At 43.0% G+C, this 20,101-nt stretch overlaps 1 pseudogene; it reads left to right on the top strand.

Moving 5' to 3' along the window:
• The first annotated feature begins 3,412 nt into the window (after positions 1-3,412).
• On the top strand, positions 3,413-4,768 carry LOC105465424 (quinone oxidoreductase pseudogene; annotated as a pseudogene).
• Positions 4,769-20,101: the final 15,333 nt, after the last annotated feature.

Here is a 20,101-nt window from a genome sequence, read left to right as displayed (position 1 = left end):
ACTCTTGACTCAACTCATCCTGTGTCCCCACCCAGAGGTGGGCTCAGTACAGGAGTACCTGTTTCCACACCCTTAGATTGTATCCCCAAGCAATCTGCAGCACCCATTCCCTAGACCCCTGCCCACCAAACTATCCTTGAAAAAACCTAACCTCTGAGCTTTCAAGGAGACTGATTAGAATAACTCCATCTCCTGTATGGCCAGTCTTGGGTCGATGAAACTCTGTCTACTGCTTTAGCATGGTCTCCTTGAATTGGTTTTGTCTGCGCAGCCGGCAGGAAGAAACTGTTGGGCGATTACGTGAGTATTTTTACAAAAGTAGGATCTCAGCAAAGGATCGGAGACCACAAGATTCTCAGCTTAGACACATTACTTGTGAATGGTCTCTGCATCCTCTGGAAGGCGAGGCCAAACAGGCGAACACTGTGCACCCACAAAGGCTAGACGGTGGCAAGATTACATCCTTTTAGGTATTTGTTGCTTGTACACTACAAGCCAAATTCAAGATGACCTTTAGAAAACAAAAGTTCTAACTTGCAATTGTTAGTATCTTTCAAGGTAAAGGACAAAATTTCTTTTGTTTATTTTATTTTATTTTTTATAGAGATGGGGTCTGACTATGTTCCCAGGCCGGTCTCAAACTCCTTGGCTCAAGCAATCCTCCTGTCTCTGCCCCTCAAAGTGCTGAGATTATAGACATGAGCCACCACACCTGGCAAGACAAAATTAAGGAACTAAACTTCAGTGTTCTTGGCTTGTTCACAGACTCAGAAATAGAAAATAACTTAAGCATTACTGTCAACTTGGTGGTTGTTGCTGGGTGTGCAGGAATCTTCTGTGCCCCATGGGAATGACACCACCTTTGCAAAATTATGACTGAGAAAGTGAAAGAGACCTGACTTAACCCACTCCATCTTGCTTCTAACCTCTAAACTGTCCTTGTTCATTCCTGAACGCAGGCTGAACTCACTTCAGGAGAAACTCAGTTTATAGTTTAAAACAAAGATGATAACAGCCCTTTCCCCGAAGCAGACCTCCTTCTTGCCTGGGGACTAGATTGCCTTTGTAGGAATAACATGAGCTACAAGATTAAAAATCACGGTTTAGGAGTCATGCAGCTGGAGGCTACAAGATTCTGACCATCCCTAAACTGCTCCTAAGATCAGTGCTTGAGATATTTTGTTGACCCTGCACTTGATGGATCAGCTAGCACCACCCAGATCAATTAACTGGCTCATTGGATCTCGTGGCCCCCACCCAGGAACTGACTCAGCGCAAGAAGACAGCTTCGACTTCCTATGATTTCATCCCTGACCAGTCAGCACTCCTGGCTCACTGGCTTCCCCCCACCCACCAAATTGTCCTTAAACACTCTGCTCCACGAATCCGGAGACTTACTTGAGTAATAATAAAACTCAGGTCTCCCGCACAGCCGGCTCTGGGTGAACTACTCTTTCCGTATTGCAATTCCCCTGTCCTGATGAATCGCCTCTGTCTAGGCAGCAGGCAAGGTGAACCCACTGGGCAGTTATAGGAACATGCCTGAGAAGTTTACAAAATTAAAAAGAAGAGGAAACATGGTGTCTCGTGGAGCGTTTGGCAAAAGTATTGATCCTTGCTAGAGGGTAAAGTCCTAGAGGGACAGACCTTAGAAACATGAGCAGCAGTTTCAGAATCTGCTGATAACTATTTTCCAGTGAAACAAATGCAAGGACAAGATGAAAATACCGATGTATGTTAGTCTCTGCACACTAGGAATAGAGGGAAACTTCCTTAACTTGATAAAAAAAAAACATCCACAGGCTGGGCCTGGTGGCTCGGGCCTGTAATCCCAGCACTTTGGGAGGCCAAGGCGGAAGGATCACTGGAGCTCAGCGATTCAAAACCTGTTGTCTGGGCAACATGGCAAAACCTCATCTCTACAAAAATTACAAAAAGTAGCCAGGCATGGCAGCAGTCCCACTACTTGGGAGGCTGAAGTGGGAGGATAACTGGAGCCTGGGAGGTTGAGGCTGCAGTTGAGCTGTGAGCATGCCACTGCACTTCAGCCTGGGTGACAGAGGAAAACCCTCTCTCAAAAAAAAAAAAAAAAAATCCAGAAAAAATCTACAGGTGGTATCATACTTAATGGTGAAAAAAACTAGAACTTTTCCTGCTACGATCAGTAATGATGTCTCCTCTAAACACTCCTTTTCAACATCATTTTGGAAGACCTACCTAATGCCATAAGACAAGAAAGGGAAACAAAAGGTTGGAAAAAAAGAAATAAAACTGTCTTTGTTCATGGATGACATGATGGTCTATGTAGAACATCTGAAAGCATAAATTTAAAAAACTTCTAGAACTAATAAGTGATTCTAGCAAGGTTACAGGGTACAGAGTTAACCTACAAAAGTCAATTGCTTTCCTATATACCAGCAGTGAACTAGTAGAATTTGACATTAGAATCAATACCATTTATATTATCATCCCCCAAATTGGAATACTGATGTATAAATTCAACAAAATATGTACAAGATATATATAAGAATAACTGCAAAACTCTAATGAAAGAAATCTAAGAACTGGGGGGTGGTAGGGAGGATGAAGAGGAGTTGGTTAATGTTTACAAAAATACAGATAGAGGAAATAAGCTCTAGTATTTGATAGTATGTTAGGGAAATTATGGTTAACAACACTTTATTGTGTGTTTCAAACTAGTTAAAGAGAAGAATTGTTATGTTTCCAATGCAAAGAAAAGATCAGTTTTTGAGGTGATTGATATGCCAATAACCCTGACTTGATCATTCCACACATTGTATACATGTACCACATATCACATATGGCCAGGTGCGGTGGCTTATACCTATAATCCCAGCAATTTGGGAGGCCGAGACAGGAGGATTGCTTGAACCCAAGACCTTGAGACCAACCTGGACAACATAGTTAGACTCTATCTCTTAAAAAAAAAAAAAAAAACTGACATATACCCCCAAAATATGTACAACTATGTTACATAAATTAAAACTTTTTTTAAAAGGCAAAAGTAGGAGACAGTGTGGCAGGCCTCCTCCTCTGGAATCTGAAGAAGCCCTCACAGATTTTATTTCTTTATCTTATTTTGTTTTATTTATGTTTTTGAGACAGAGTCTTGCTCTGTTGCCCAGGCTGGAGTGCAGTGGCATGATCTCAGCTTACTGCAGCCTCCATCTCCGGGGTTCAAGGGATTCTCCTGCATCAGTCTCCTGAGTAGCTGGGATTACAGGCATGTGCCATCACATAGGGCTAATTTTTGTATTTTTAGTAGAGACGGGGCTTCACTATGTTGATCAGGCTGGTCTCGAACTCCTGACCTCGTGACCTGCCCGCCTCAGCCTCCCGAAGTGCTGGGATTACAGGCATGAGCCACCACTCCTGGCCACCCTCACAGATTTTAATTCCCACTCTAGATTCTGTATCTAGATCACCATGGCAACTGGACAGAAGTTGATGAGAGCTGTTAGAGTTTTTGAATTTGGTAGACCAGAAGTCCTGAAACAGCAGTCAGATATTGCAGTACTGATTCCGAAAGACCATCAAGTTCTAATCAAGGTCTAAGCATGTGGTGTCGACCCCACGGAGACATTCATTCACTCTGGTACTTACAGTAGAAAACCACCCTTACCCCATACTCCTGGCTCAGATGTGGCTGGGATGATAGAAGCTGTTAGAGATAAAGCATCTGCTTTCAAGAAAGGTGACAGAGTTTTCACTAGCAGCGCGATCTCTGGGGACTATGCAGAGTACAATCTTGCAGCAGACTACAGTTTACAAACTGCCTGAAAAACTGGACTTTGAACAAGGAGCTGCCATGAGTATTCTATATTTTAGTGCTTATCGAGCTCTGATCCACAGTGCCTGTGTGGAAGCTGGAGGGTGTTCTGGTTCACGGGGCGACCGGAGAAGTTGGATTAACAGCATGCCAAATTACTAGAGCTTATGGCTTAAAGGTTTTGGGCACTGCTGGTACTGAGGAAGGACAAAAGGTGGTTTTGCAAAATGGAATCCATTAAGTGTTCAATCACAGAGAAATTAATTATACTGATAAAATTAAGAAATATGTTGGTGAGAAAGGAATTGATGTAATTATTGAAATGTTAGCTAATGTAAATCTTAGTAAAGATTTGAGTCTTCTGTCACATAGAAGATGAGTGATAGTTGTTGGCAACAGAGTACTACTGAAATAAACCCACGGGACACCATGGCAAAGGAGTCGGGTATAATTGGAGTTACTCTCTTTTCCTCAACCAAGGAGGAATTTCAGCAATATGCAGCCGCCCTTCAAGCTGGAATGGAAATTGGTTGGTTGAAACCTGTAATAGGTTCTCAATATCCACTGGAGAAGGTGGCCCAGGCTCTAGAAACTACCATTCATGGCAGTGGGGCTACTGGAAAACGATTATTCTCTTATGATGATTAATTATTTCATGGATTTCTTATGTAATTAGAGGTATTGTCTTTCTCCCAGTTGTACTTACCCTATCTTTTCTTTAATTAACATTCAATTCAGTGAGTTTCTTATGTGAAAAAATGAGTTTTTCTTTAGAGAGCAGAGGCAGAAGAGTAACATTCATCATATAGCTAGCAATATTTTTTATGCCATCTGTCTCAAATCTAGGAGTCATCATAGTAGCAAATATCATGTTAGTGGTCATTTGGCATGAGGGTGCATTCCAGTAATTCTTAATTGTTACTTGATTAATTCCATACCTTTGATTAAAACATGCTAGTTCAAAATAAGACTGCTCAGTTTCCAAGTGTTTTCAAGCCTACTTACCTTTATAAAGGTTCTCTAGTCTCTAATTAGCCATGACCGTATTAGACATTGAACATTTTCTAGACTAAAAACCTCTATTCTAAACTAATCTCATCTGGATCTCTAAGTACCTTTTTTTTTTGAGAGAGATTCTCGCTCTGTCACCCAGGCTGGAGTGGCCTATCTTGATTGCGGCTCACTGCAACCTCTGCCTCCCAGGTTCAAGTGATTCTCCTGCCTCAGCCTCCTGAGTAGCTGGGATTACGGGTGCCCACCACCACACCTGGCTAATTTTTGTATTTTTAGTAGAGATGGGGTTTCGCCATGTTGACCAGGCTGGTTTCGAACTCCTGACCTCAGGTGATCCACCCACCTCAGCCTCCTAAAGCGCTGGGATTGCAGGCGTGACCCACCATGCCTGGCCCTATAAGTCTTTTATAAAAGCAAGAATAAATAATGTCCATGACAATTTATTAGTTTTCTAAGTATTTTCCCAAATATTACAATATTCACTTCATTACTGGTTGGCTGCCAATGACCCCATATGTTCTGTGAGAACAGGAGCTTTATCTCTTTATCTTTCATATAATACGTAGTCTCCAAATAGGTAATACTTCTCAATTCATTATATTTTCAGAGTAGATTTAGAGTTACCTGTTTGTGTGGTGAGCGTCATATGTTTTTGTTGAAATTAATAAGCTCACAAATTTGATAAATTAGGAATGATATGCATTTGTCTCATAACATAATTATGTGTAATAAAAATCTATAGAAAATTAAAAACAACAACAACAACAAGCGGCCGGGTGGTGTGGCTCACGCCTGAAATCCCAGCACTTTGGGAGGCCAAGGAGGGTGGATCACCTGAGGTCAGGAGTTGGAGACCAGCCTGTCCAACATGGTGAAACCCCATCTCTGCAAAAATTACAAAAATTAGCCGGGCATCATGGTGCACACCTGTAGTCCCAGCTACTCAGGAGGCTGAGGCAGCAGAATCATTTGAACCTGAGAGGCGGAGGTTGCAGTGAGCCAAGATCACGCCACTGCACTGCAGCCTGGGCCATAGAGTGAGACACTGTGTCAGAAAAAAAAAAAAAAAAAACGGCCAAGGTGGGAGGATTGCTTGAAGCCAGGAGTTCATGACCAGCCTGGGCAAAAAAATGAGACATCCATCCGTACAAAAAACAAATCAGCCAGGTATAATGGCAGGCACCTGTCGTGCACTACTTGGGAGACTGAGACTGAGGCTGGAGGACCGTTTGAGCCCAAGAGATCAAGGCTGCAGTGAGCTGTTTTCACCCCACTGCAGTAGCCTGGGTGACAAAGTAAGACCCTGTTTGGGAAAACAAAAAGTAAATACATAAACAAATCTAAGGCCGGGCGCGGTGGCTCAAGCCTGTAATCCCAGCACTTTGGGAGGCCGAGACGGGCGGATCACGAGGTCAGGAGATCGAGACCATCCTGGCTAACACGGTGAAACCCCGTCTCTACTAAAAAATACAAAAAACTAGCCGGGCGAGGTGGCGGGCGCCTGTAGTCCCAGCTACTCGGGAGGCTGAGGCAGGAGAATGGCGGGAACCCGGGAGGCGGAGCTTGCAGTGAGCTGAGATCCGGCCACAGCACTCCAGCCTGGGCGACAGAGCGAGACTCCGCCTCAAAAAAAAAAAAAAAAAAAAAATCTAAGAAGAACTAAATAAATAGAGAGATATACTGACTGGGCACAGTGGTTCACACTTGTAATCTCAGCACTTTGGAGGACCAAAGCAGGAGGATCACTTGAGCCCAGAAGTTCAAACCCAGAAGTTCTGGGCAGCATAGCAAGACGCAATCTCTACAAAAAATTAAAAAATTAGCTGGACATGGTGGTGCATGCCTGTAGTCCCAGCTACTTAGAAAGCTCAGGTGGGAGGAACACTTGATCGCGGGAAGTTGAGCCTGCCGTGAGCTGTGATCAAGCCACTGCACTGCAGCCTGGGTGACAGAGTGAGATGAAGTCTCATCGTGCCCGGCCTATATGTTTTTTAAAGACAGATACACCATGTTTATGATTAGGAAAACTCAAAATTCTCAGGAGGTCAGTTCTTTCCAACTTGATCTATAGATTTAATGCAATTCCAATCAAAATTCTAGCAAGTTATTTGGTGAATGTCAACCAACCAATTCTAAAGTTTATATGGAGAGGCAAAAGACCCAGGATAGCCAACATAACATTGAAGGAGAAGGACAAGGTCAGAGGACTGACACTACCTGATTTCAAGAGTTTACTGTAAAGCTACAGTGATAAAGATGTATGAATGTGTCAAATGAATAAATGAATTGATTAATGGAACAGAAAAGAGAACCATAGGCCTTCAGGCTGGGGGTGGTGGCTGACACCTGTAATCCCAGCACTTTGGGAGACTGAGGCGGGTGGATCACCTGAGGTCAGGATATTGAGACCAGCCTGGCCAACATGGCGAAACCTGTCTCTACTAAAAATACAAAAATTAGCCAGGTTTGGTGGCACACGCCTGTACTCCCACCTACTTGGGAGGCACAGGCAGGAAGATCGCTTGAACCTGGGAGGTGGAGGTTGCAGTGAGCCGAGATTGCGCCCCTACACTCCAGCCTGGAAAACAGAATAAGACTCCATCTCAAAACAAAACAAAAAAAGTAGACCTTCATAAATAGAGTCAACTGATCTTTGGCAAAGCAACAAAGACAATACAATGGAGAAAATACAGTCTTTTCAACAAATGGTGTTAGAGTAACTGGATATACACACACACATGCACACACAAATCTAGATATAGACATTACACCCTTCACAAAAATTTACTCGAAATGTATCATAGACCTAAATGTAACATGCAAAATGATAAAACTATAAAACAATATTGAAGAAAATCTAAATGACCTTAAATTTAAGGCTTTTTTTTTTTTTTTTTTTTTTTAAGGCTAACTCTTCAGATACAACACCAGAGAGACACTATACAGAGAGTGAGAAGACAAGCCACACACTGGAGAAAATACTTGCAAAAGACATGTGTGATAAAAAGACTGTTAGACTGTTATCCAAAATATACAAAGAGCTCTTTTCTTTCTTTCTTTTTTTTTTTTTGAAACAGAGTCTCGCTCTATTGCCCAGGTTGGAGTGCAGTGGTGTGATCTCGGCTCACTGCAACCTCTGCCTCCCAGGTTCAAATGATTCCCCTGCCTCAGCCTCCCACATGCAGCCGGGACAATTAACTCTTAAAGCGCAATATTAAGAAAATGAAAAATCTGCTTTAAAAAAATGGGTAAACTGGCCGGGCGCGGTGGCTCACGCCTGTAATCCCAGCACTTTGGGAGGCTGAGACGGGCCAATCACGAGGTCAGGAGATAGAGACCATCCTGGCTAACATGGTGAAAACCCGTCTCTACTAAAAATACCAAAAAATTAGCCAGGCATGGTGGCAGGTGTGTGTAGTCCCAGCTACTTGGGAGGCTGAGGCAGGAGGATGGTATGAACCTGGGAAGTGGAGCTTGCAGTAAGCCAAGATCGTGCCACTGCACTCCAGCCTGTTGACAGAGCGAGACTCTGTCTTTAAAAAAAAAAAAAGACTAAACTATCTGAATAGACACCTCACCAAAGAAGATACACAGATGACAGGTAAGCATATGAAAAGATGCTCAACAGAATATGTCAGTAGGGAATTGCAAATTAAAATGATGAGGTAGGCCAGGTGCAGTGGCTCACACCTGTAATTCCAGCACTTTGGGAGGCCAAGGTGGGCAGATCACCTGAGGTCCGGAGTTCAAGACCAGCCAGGCCAACATGGTGAAACCCCATCTCTACTAAAAATGCAAAAAACATTAGCCGAGCATAGTGGCGCGTGTCTGTGTTCCCAGCTGCTTGGGAGGCTGAATCAGGAGAATCGTTTCAACCTGGGAGGCAGAGCTAGGAGTGAGCAGAGATTGCGCCATTGCTCTCCAGCCTGGGTGACAGAGCGAGACTCCATCTCAAAATAACAACAAAAAACAATGAGGTACCACTACATACCTATGAGAATGGCCAAAACCCTAAACACCAACAACAATAAATGCTGGTGAGGTGCTAGATCAACAGAAACTCTTATTGTTGCTAGTGGGAATGCAAAATGGCATAGGCACTTTGGAAGATGGTTTGACAGTTTTTCATAAAATTATACGTACGCTTATCATACAACCCAGTAATCACATTTGATATCAGTATTTACCCAAATGAGTTGAAACATGTTCACGCAAAACCCTACACATAGATGTTAATAGCAGTTTTATTCATAATTGCCAAAACTGGGGGAAAAAACCAAGATACCCTTCAATTGGTAAATGGATATATAAACTGTGGTACATCCAGACAACTGAACATTATTCAGTGTTAAAAAGAAGTGAGCTCTGGGTCGGGCATGGTGGCTCATGCCTGTAATCCCAGTACTTTGGGAGGCTGAGGTGGGCAGATCGCCAGAAGTCCGGAGTTCAAGACAAGCCTGACCAACATGGAGAAACCCCATCTATACTAAAAATACAAAAATTGCCGGGTGTGGTGGTGGATGTCCGTAATCCCACCTACTTGGGAGGCTGAGGCAGGAGAATTGCTTGAACCCGGGAGGCGGAGGTTGTGGTGAGCCAAGATTGTGCCATTGCACCCCAACCTGGGCAACAAGAGTGAAACTCCATCTCAATAAATAAATACATAAATAAATAAATGAGCTCAGCTGGGCACAGTGGCTCACACCTGTAATCCCACCACTCTGGGAGGCTGAGGCAGGAGGATCACTTGAGGCCAGGAGTTCGAGACCAGCCTGGCCAACATGGTGAGACCCTGTCCTTATTAAAAATAAAAAAAATTAGCCGGGCATGGTGGTGCTCACTTATAATCCCAGCTACTTGGGAGGCTGAGGCAGGAGAATTGTTTAAACCCAGGAAACGGAGGTTGCAGTGAGCCAAGATTGTGCCACTGCACTCCAGCCTGGGCAACAGAGAGACACTCCGTCTCAAAAAAAAAAAAAATAGCTATCAAGTAATGAAAAGACATAGAGGAAATGTAAATACATACTACTAAGTGAAAGATGACAATCAGAAAAGACTACATACTGTATGACTCCTACTGTATAACATTCTGGAAAAGTCTAAACTGTAGAGACAGTAAAAAGATCAGTGGTTGCCAGGTGTTAAGGAAGGGTAGGAATGAATAGGCAGGACATGGAGGATATTTAGAACAGTGAAATTATTCCTATGATACTATAATAGTGGATACATATTATCATACATTTGTCAAAACCCATAGAACGTACACCACCAATGGTGAACCCTAATGTAAACCATGACTTTGGGTGATAATGATGGGTCAATGTAGATTGATTAATAGTAACAAATGTATGACTGTTGTGGGGTATGTGGATAGTGGAAGAGGTTGTGCATGTGTGGAGACAGGGATATATGGGAACCCTCTGTACTTTTCACTCAATTTTTCTGTGAACCTAAAACAGCTCCAAACAATTAAGTCTATTGAAAACAACAGCAACAACCAAGCTATAGCAGGAGGAAGATTTCCTTGGCCTAACAGAGGGTATTTTCAGAAGTCAGATACTTGGGCCTTACCCCAAATCTACTGAATCATTTCTGCAGGAATGGGACATAGAAGCAAGTATTTTGACACAGTGGCTCACTCTTGTAATCTCAGCACTTTGGGAGGCCAAGGCGGGTGGATCACCTGAGGTGAGGAGTTCGAGAACAACCGAGCCAACGTGGTGAAACCCCATATCTACTAAAAATACAAAAATCAGCTGGGTGTGGTGGCATGCGCCTGTAATCCCAGCTACTTGGGAGGCTGAGGCAGGAGAATCACTTGAACCCAGAAGGCAGAGGTTGCAGTGAGGTGAGATTGCGCCACTACACTCCAACCTGGGCGACAAGAGCAAATCTCTTGTCTCAAAAATAAAAAAGTTTTTTTTTTTTTTTTTTTTTTTTAGACGGAGTCTCGCTCTGTCGCCCAGGCTGGAGTGCACTGGTGCAATCTTGGCTTACTGCAAGATCTGCCTCCTGGGTTCATGCCATTCTCCTGGCTCAGCTCCCCGAGTAGCTGGGACTACAGTGTCCACCACCAGGCCCCGGATTTTTTGTATTTTTAGTAGAGACGGGGTTTCACTGTGGTCTTGATCTCCTGACCTCATGATCCACCCGCCTCGGCCTCCCAAAGTGCTGGGATTACAAGCGTGAGCCATCGCACTCGGCCAAAAAAGTATTTTTAAATTTGTTATTGTTTTTTCAGAGATGAGGTCTCACTATGTTCAGGCTGAGGTGCAGTGGCTATTCACAGGCACCAAACGTGTCTACTGCAGCTTCAAACGCCCAGACTCAAGCATTCCTCCCACCTTAGCCTCTCAGGTAGCTAGGACTACTATGGTAGTGTGTGCCACCATGTCCAGCTAATTCTTAAATTTTCTATAGAAACAGAGGTCTCACTATGTTGTCCAGGCTGGTATTGAAGTCTTGACCTCAATTAATTCTCCTGCCTCAGCCTCCCAAAGTGCTGAAATTTTAGGCACAAGGCACCACACTCAGCCGAGGAATCAATAATTTTAATAACGGCCGGGCGCGGTGGCTCAAGCCTGTAATCCCAGCACTTTGGGAGGCCGAGATGGGCGGATCACGAGGTCAGGAGATCGAGACCATCCTGGCTAACACATTGAAACCCCGTCTCTACTAAAAAAAAATACAAAAAACTAGCCGGGCGACGTGGCGGGCGCCTGTAGTCCTAGCTACTCGGGAGGCTGAGGCAGGAGAATGTCGTAAACCCAGGAGGTGGAGCTTGCAGTGAGCTGAGATCCGGCCACTGCACTCCAGACTGGGCGACAGAGCCAGACTCCGTCTCAAAAAAAAAAAAAAAAAAAAAATTTTAATAAGCATCCAGGAGATTCTTTTCATCCTACTAGTTTGGGGAACACTGGTTTAAGCTATGCTATAGTTGAAAGCAGTCACAGCAGCCTGTGGCCACTAAAATTGTCAGCTCACATGATATTTCACAGCAGCTTTAGTGGACAAAACTCACTCTAAATGTACCACTGAAGGGGAAAGAACTTGGAGCTCAAAGGCAAGGTTGCCCTTCCGTATCCCCTTTGAAGTTAGAAGACCATATGACATGGTTTGGCCAAAGGAATGTGAATGGAAGATGTGTTCTACTTCTGGGCAGAAATTTTCAGAGCCAGGGCACATCTTACCACGTTCCCTTGCCCCTGCTGGGGTTATCATGAAAAACACCTGTTGCAATTCCAACTTCTGGTTCCTTAAATGAATGTAGTGTGATCAGAACCCTGTCACTTCTCAACTAATGTGTAGTATGAGTGAAAAAATAACTTCTTGTTTCAAGTCTCTAAGAATTTGAGATTCTGTGTTATCACAGCATAACCCAGCCTATCCTGACTGACACAGGCTTCAAACTCTATTACTTTCTAAATGAAAAGGAAAAGCTTCCCCCTTAGAAATGGAAAATTCAAAGTGCCAAATTCAACATCTTGTAATTAAGTTTATGTTCACAGATCATGGATTCCAGAAACCTCACATCAGATCAACTACCTTGGCAAAGCTAAAACTCAGAATTTCTCTTCCTCACACCTCTGACATCAGCCTCTGAGCTGGTACTTGGCAACACCAATTAATGGGTTCCGGGGACATACTTTTTCTTGGAATAACTACACAAGTGTCTGGGGAATAGCTTTTTCTAAATTTGATGGGTGTGGGGACAAAACTATAATAATTTGGGGTGTTATTTACTTTTTTGAACTCCTAAAAAGCTTAATGAGAGACTTGATAGTAAATTAATATAATTTTTGTCCAAGTTGCAACAGCTTAAAAAAAAAAATCCCAACCCTATTTAAGGCTTAAGAACCCCTCTAATTAAGATTGGGTAAAATACAGAGATGATGAATTCTGAACATTAATTTCTTTGAAGTTTAAATCTCAAGGGCAAGTGGATTTGACTTCAGACACTGATTCCTTTGGACTTAATTTGCATGGGGTTTTCATCTGTGCACTTTAATTTTCCCTGGGAATTTGATCATGGGAGAGAGGGTCTCTTGTGTTTACTGTATTTTATTATTAAAGTATTTTAATGGTGCCAGGCAGTCTCATTGCAAGCTCTCTGAAATGTGAGATTGGACAATGCTACTGAAAATGAGTATTATGGAAAATAGACCAGGAGATTAATTTTCACATTTGAAGTTTCTTTAATTAATGTATTATTTGTGGTGGTTATAAAATAGGGCCTGTTTTATGTCTTGTTCTGGCAGCATCTCTCCTATGCAGGGCTTCATCCTGGAAGGGTGCTTAGGTTGGTTTTGAGCACTGACCCAAAGGGCCTAGAACATTCTAGCACCATCCAATCTTCCCACAATTCCCTTGGGTTCACCTGCAAAATGGAACTCATGAAGTTCCTCTCTGATTTGGCTGCTATCCTCAGATGGGCCCTCTAAGATTTCATACACCAAGTGGGACTCCTTCCTTCCCAGGCATGTTTTGCTAACTTGGCTTTTGGCTTTGTTTTATTTAGCTCCCTCTGCCTCCTCCCATCTGTGAATCTTGTTACTCTCATGATATCTCCCTGTATGTATATATTTGAGGGCTCATAAACTTGCTATTGATGTTGTTCGCAGGTTTTAGGTTTTGCCATCCAAGTTACTCTATTTGTGTTTGTGGCAAGTTTTGGGGCTATTAAAAAACTGTGCCACTGCCCACGGCCCAGAATTCCTTTTACTTTTTTTCTTAATTCCTTTATGTAGCAGAGATAATTATATCCTCCCACATCCTTTTTTATATTTCCTTTACACTTCCCTACCCTTCCCCAACAATTAAGCATGGCCATGTGACAAGTTCTCACTAATGAAACACGTGTGGAAGTAACAGGTGTCACTTCAGAACGGTGGCCATGGGATCCCTCCCATGACTCTAGTCTCTTCCCCTTCAGTCATGAACAGAGAGCCCAAAGAATGAAACAGCCTGAATTCGTGAATCTCAGCATGGAGGGCAGCAGTCTATATTTGAGTTTGCATTAGCAGGGAGATTTTTTTCTTTTCTTTTTTTTTAAACTCCATCCCACGGGATGGAGTACAGTGGTGCAACTTCGGCTCACTGCAACCTCTGCCTCCCAGGCTCAAGCCATCCTCCATCCTCAGCCTCTCAAGTAACTGGGACTACAGGTGGAAGCCACCATGCCCGGCTATTTTTTGTATTTTTAGTAGTGGTGGGGAGTCTCCCTATGTTGCCCAGGCTGGTCTTAAACTCCTGGGCTCAAACGATCTATCCCCCTCAGCCTCCCAAAGTGCTGGGATTACAGGCATGAGCCACTGCGCCCAGCTGGAAATAAACTTTTATGCGTTAAGTCACTAATATTTTGGGGCTGTTGCCATAGCATAAATCCAGACTACCCAGACACTTTCCCACCTAATTCATTTATTAATCATCCCCTTTCCCTTTTTCTCTTAATATGCTCAAGTATCTCCCATCCAGACAAAACCCTTCCTCTGATCCTACAGTTCCTTAAGTTATCATATAGATTTCTTCTCATACACTGATCCATTTCAGGGAGGAAAAGTCTGTATCGGCTACTTCCACATCCTCACCACCCACTCACTCTTTAATTCCTGGGGATATGGGCTTCCGCTTTCTTCATTCTTCACAATCTATTTTCTTTAAGATTACCAGTGACCTACTACTTGCCAAATCATGCTCAAGTCTGCTTGACCTCTCTTCTAAGGCCCCAAATTCTGGTCAAGTGGTTTTAAATCCTTTTATGATCACAGACCCCTTGAAAATCAGATAAAAGAGACGGATCCTGTTCCTAGAAAAAATGCACCTACACATGTATACAAGGTTTTCTTATACATTTCAAAGAGTTTTTGATCAGCAAACGCCACCAAAGTCTATTCATAAATAGCCTCAATAGGTCTGTATTTGTGTAAAGAATTCTGCCCTAGTCTTCACTAAGAAAGAAACAGAAGAGGAAGAGGGTCATTCATTTCCATAAAACAATCACATGGAGTATTTTTTCATTTCCCAGTATATTTTCCTATATCACCCTGATGTTTTAACTCACTCTATTTTATTTTTTGCAATTCTATAGTGGCTTCTTAATCTATTCTCCTTCTATCTCTTCATTCAATCCCGGAGTAGTTGCTAAGCTATAAACACTGCGTTCCTATTACACCAAAGGAAATGACATAGAGCTGAAAAAGAGATATGTTCACATTAAAACTTGAGTACTGAAAGAAGGAAAAATATGGCCGGGCATGGTGGCTCATACCTGTAATCTCAGCACTTTGGGAGGCCGAGGCGAGTGGATCACCTGAGGTCAGGAGTTCAAGACCAGCCTGACAAACCCTGTCTCTACTAAAAATACAAAAATTAGCTATGCTTGGTGGTGCACGCCTGTAGTCCCAGCTATTTAGGAGGTTGAGGCATGAGAATCACTTGAAGTCGGAAGGCAGAGGTTGTCGTGAGCTGAGATTGTACCATTGCACTCCAGCCTGGGCAACAGAACAAAACTCCATCTCAACTAATAACAATAATAATAATAATTTTAAAAAGAAGGAAAAATATGATCAAGGAGGAGACATATTGATACGCTTCTGAGAAAGGGTCAATACTATACTATACTATACTATACTACAGTATACCTACTATGCTTTCTACAGGAGAGTAAATGTCAACTGTTCCTTCAAAGACAGGTTTGGTTTTGATAGGTAGATAGAAGAGAGAATGGTTTGTCAAATGGGGTAAAAGGTATTACGTGAGCAACAAGAGATCTGTAAATATAAATGAATGTTGGGAAGATAATGAATAGGTTCCACACGTGTTGACCACAGAGGACACCAAGTTATATAAAAACAGAATGGTAGGTTGGGGCTAGTCTTTTGTCAGCCTTGAGTATCAGGCTAAATAGTCTGGGCTTTATTTTATAGATAATAGGGAGACACAATTTTTTTTTTTTTTTTTTTGAGGCAGAGTCTCGCTCTGTCGCCCAGGCTGGAGTGCAGTGGCGCGATCTCGGCTCACTGCAAGCTCCGCCTCCCGGGTTCCCGCCATTCTCCTGCCTCAGCCTCCCGAGTAGCTGGGACTACAGGCGCCGCCACCACGCCCGGCTAATTTTTTTTTGTATTTTTAGTGGAGACGGGGTTTCATTGTGTTAGCCAGGATGGTCTCCGATCTCCTGACCTCGTGATCCGCCCGTCTCGGCCTCCCAAAGTGCTGGGATTACAGGCTTGAGCCACCGCGCCCGGCCAGGGAGACACAATTTTTTTGAGCAAAAGACTGACAAGGTAAAAATTATCTTTTAGAAAGATTAATCTGCTAAAAGTATTTAATACAGAGATGAGGGAATGGTCAAAAGAAGAAGAATTAAGAGACAGTGCAAGAGTCAGTGCTCTGTACTTGTGAAGCATAGATCTGAAATGTGTGAGGAGAGCAATATTAGCAAAAGGGGCACAGCTAATGTAGCAGGCATGAAAGTACATTGCTTGGATCTCCTTTTAGCTGAAAGAGTACACTTAGCTAATGGCCATCAGCTGCAGCACCTTTGGAATCTACCACAACAAGCTGAGGTTATGATCCTCCCAGGCAGCCCATACCAGTGGTGGATCATGGCAGCGTTAACAGGACCAGTTCTACCCAGTGCAAAACTTCTCTTAATAGGCAATCTTTGCATCTCCCCATTAAGTAGGCTGAGACTTTGCTCAATATATATCAAAGTCTGAGGCTCTCCCGGCCCAGTCCTCTTTACTCCCCTCTTTCCTTTCACAGGTATCAGATCAGCATCCAGATTTGAAGCCTTTCTTTACCCAATCCTCCATCCTCCTTTTTTATCTCTCATAGGTGTACATCCCCACCACCATCCCAGTCCCTACACCTCTTGCACTTCCAACTTTATTTCAGTGTCTGCTCCCTGAAGGACCCAAAACTACACAACTCTAAGTAGAAAAGCTGGATGTATCTATCAAGGAATCTTATTCTCCTAGAACCAACTATGCCTAGAATAGCCCTTTGTACATTGTGAGTCTTTTTTTTGGGTTGGGGGGACAGTTTCGCTCTTGTTGCCCAGGCTGGAGTGCAGTGGCGCAATCTAGGCTGACTGCTATCTCCACCTCCCAGGTTCAAGCAATTCTTCCGCCTTAGCCTCTCAAGTAGCTGGGATGACCAGCGCACGCCACCACATCCGGCTAATTTTTTTTTTTTTTTTTTTTTAGTAGAGACGGGATTTCACCGTGTTGGCCAGATTGGTCTCAAACTCCTGACTTCAGGTGATCTGCCCGCCTCAGCTTCCCAAAGGGCTGGGATTACAGGCGTGTGCCACCATGCTGAGCCCATTGTGGGTCTTAAATAAATGTTAAATATAAAAACGCTTTGGAAATATGTGGGAAGTTATACCCTACAAAATTTACACAAGTAAAAAATTAATAGCGTTGAGGTCAGGCGAGCTGGCTTACGCTTGTAATTTTAGCACTTTGGGAGGCCGAGGCAGACAGATCACTTGAGGTCAGGAGTTTGAGACCAGCCTGGCCAACATGATGAAACCTTGTCTCTACTAAAAATACAAAAATTAGCTGGAAATTGCTGGAACCCAGGAGGCAGAGTTTGCAGTGAGCTGAGATCGTGCCACTGCACTCCAGCCTGGGCAACAGAAAAAGACTCTGCCTCAAAAATAAATAAATAATAGCATTGAATGAATTGTATCTAGAATTAAAGAACATATTTTAAGTTTAATTACTTCATGCACTAGTAAATAAAGAAATGTGATGATTTGAGAAAAATGCATTGAGAAAAACACCAAGGTCACTGTAGATATGGATGTTTTATACATGCTGAAATCTTTATCTGATTTAACTTGAGATTAAAGAAGAGACTAAAGTAGCTATTTGGACATTTCTCCATTTAGAGGAACCGATTTTTTTTCCAAACAGAATAGCTTCATCTCACAACTGAAAGTAATAAAGAGATAGATAGGCGGGACAGAGCAGTTCTCTGAGACAAGAGCTGCAGCTGGAGTTTAGCAACTATGAGAGACAGAATATGCACTAAAGATATGTCCTTCAGATAACAAAGATTCTTAAAATTTCTTTTGAGTATTCTTTATGCCTTGTTTTCATGAGACACTGATGCAAAAATAGAAAGACACTTTTGTCATGGCAGTGTTGAAAACATATAAAGAGCTGTCACATAGTATACCAACTCAAATTCAGAATATAACGGAAACGCTACATGACAGACCATCTAACACTATCAGCCAAACATAACCACTCTTCCTGTTTTGTTTGATGGGGGAAGTTATAATGTAATGCCAGAGGTATATTTTGTGTGTGTGTGTTAGGCTGTGGAAGCTGGTTGACTGGCTTTTGGTCACTGAGTTTCAGATGTTCAGTTCTAGAAAAATTCAGAAATAAAATTGTTATCCTGTAGTAGTTTTCAGCTATTAAGAACTATTTGGTTGAAGGTCTGATATCTTATTCCATTCTTAACTGCTACTCAACACAATATTTTCCTTTTGAAGTAGGTCTTGGTAGAGATTGAAGCATTTCAACGATACAATTTCGAATTATTGCCTCGCATCAATAAAATATTTAGAAAATAATTCCATAGTCCACCCCAGCATGCCCTCTTTCCTGCCAGTTTTTTGGTTTTTTTTTTTGTTTTTTGTTTTGAGTCTTGCTCTGTCGCCCAGGCTGGAGAGCAGTAGTGCAATCTTGGCTCACTGAAACCTCACTGCAACCTCCACCTCCTGGGTTCAAGTGATTGTCCTGCCTTAGCCTCCCGAGCAGCTGGGACCACAAGCGCATGCCACCATGCCTGGCTAATATTTTGTATGATTTTTAGTAGAGACGGGGTTTCACCATGCTAGCCAGGATGCTCTCAATCTCTTGACCTCATGATCCACCTGCCTTGGCCTCCCAAAGTGCTGGGATTACAGGCGTGAACCACTGTGCCTGGCCTAGTTTCCTGTATTATACATCCTCTTTCCCAAATTATTTTCTTTCTTACTCTACAAATTCTCAACTTTCTACTTTTTCCTCTGAACTTCCACGTCTTTTCCACAACCTTCTACTCTCAACTGAGGATGTTGCCTACTTCTCTGAGAAAATAGAGACTACCAGAAATAGCTTATCTTTTGATTCCCAAATCTCTTTTTTTTCTTCACTCTGTCACCCAGGCTGGAGTGCAGTGGCACAATCTTGGCTCACTGCAACCTCCGCCTCCCAGGTTCAACCGATTCTTGTGTACAAAACACTAGCACTTATTTTCCCCACTATATCTCATCTAGTTACCCCTCAGCCCCCTGAGGCACAAGACTGAGACTACAGATGCCCACCACCACACCCAGCTAATTTTTGTATTTTTAGTAGAGATGGGTTTTCGCCATGTTGGCTAGGTTGGTCTGGAACTCCTGATCTCAGGTGATCTGCCCACCAGAAGGCTGGGATTACAGGCGTGAGCCACCACGCCCAGCCTGATTCACAAATCTATTATTCAATCTGCACCTGTACTTTTTTTTTTCCTTCCTTCCAGTTTCAACAGTGGGAGTGTTCCTCCTCTCATCATTTCACTCCTGCCCTTTGAATTTAATCCTTCCTTCTCCACACCATCATCTCTTTCTTTCTAATAAATTCTGATTTCTGAAACCAAAGATGGGCTAGCATCTTTTATCTGAGAAAGCAAAACAAAACAAAAACCTTTTCTTGTCAACCTCTGTTGCCCATGCTGAAGTGCAGTGGCACCATCTTGGCTCACTGCAACCTCTGCCTTCTGGGTTTAAGTGATTCTCCTGCCTCAGCCTGCCAAGCATCTCGGACTACAAGAGTGCACCAACCACATCCGGCTAATTTTTGTATTTTGGGTAGAAATGGGGTTTCACCATGTTGATCAGGCTGGTCTCTAACTCCTTGGTTCAAGTAATCCCAGGCCTCGGCCTCCCAAAGAACTGGGATTACAGGTGTGAGTGAGCTACCATGGCCGACCATAAAATATTTTTTCTGATGTGTATTCTCTTTAAGCTACTTTTCTTTCTTTTACTTCCCCTCACTGGAAAACTTTTTTTTTTTTTTTTTTTTTGAGACGGAGTTTAACTGTGTCCCCCAGGCTGGAGTGCAGTGTTGTGGTCTCAGCTCACGGCAACCTCAGCCTCCTGGTTTCAAGTGGTTATCCTGCCTTAGCCTCCCTAGTAGCTGAGACTACAGGAACACGCTACTATGCCCAGCTAATTTTTGTATTTTTAGTAGAGATGGGGTTTCACCATGTTGGCCAGGTTGTTCTCAAACTCCTGACCTCAGGTGATCTGCCCACCTT

The sequence above is a fragment of the Macaca nemestrina genome, chromosome 13 (genome assembly GCF_043159975.1).
Source record: "Macaca nemestrina isolate mMacNem1 chromosome 13, mMacNem.hap1, whole genome shotgun sequence".
Lineage (NCBI taxonomy): Eukaryota > Metazoa > Chordata > Mammalia > Primates > Cercopithecidae > Macaca > Macaca nemestrina.
This window is presented reverse-complemented; position numbering and strand designations above follow the sequence as displayed.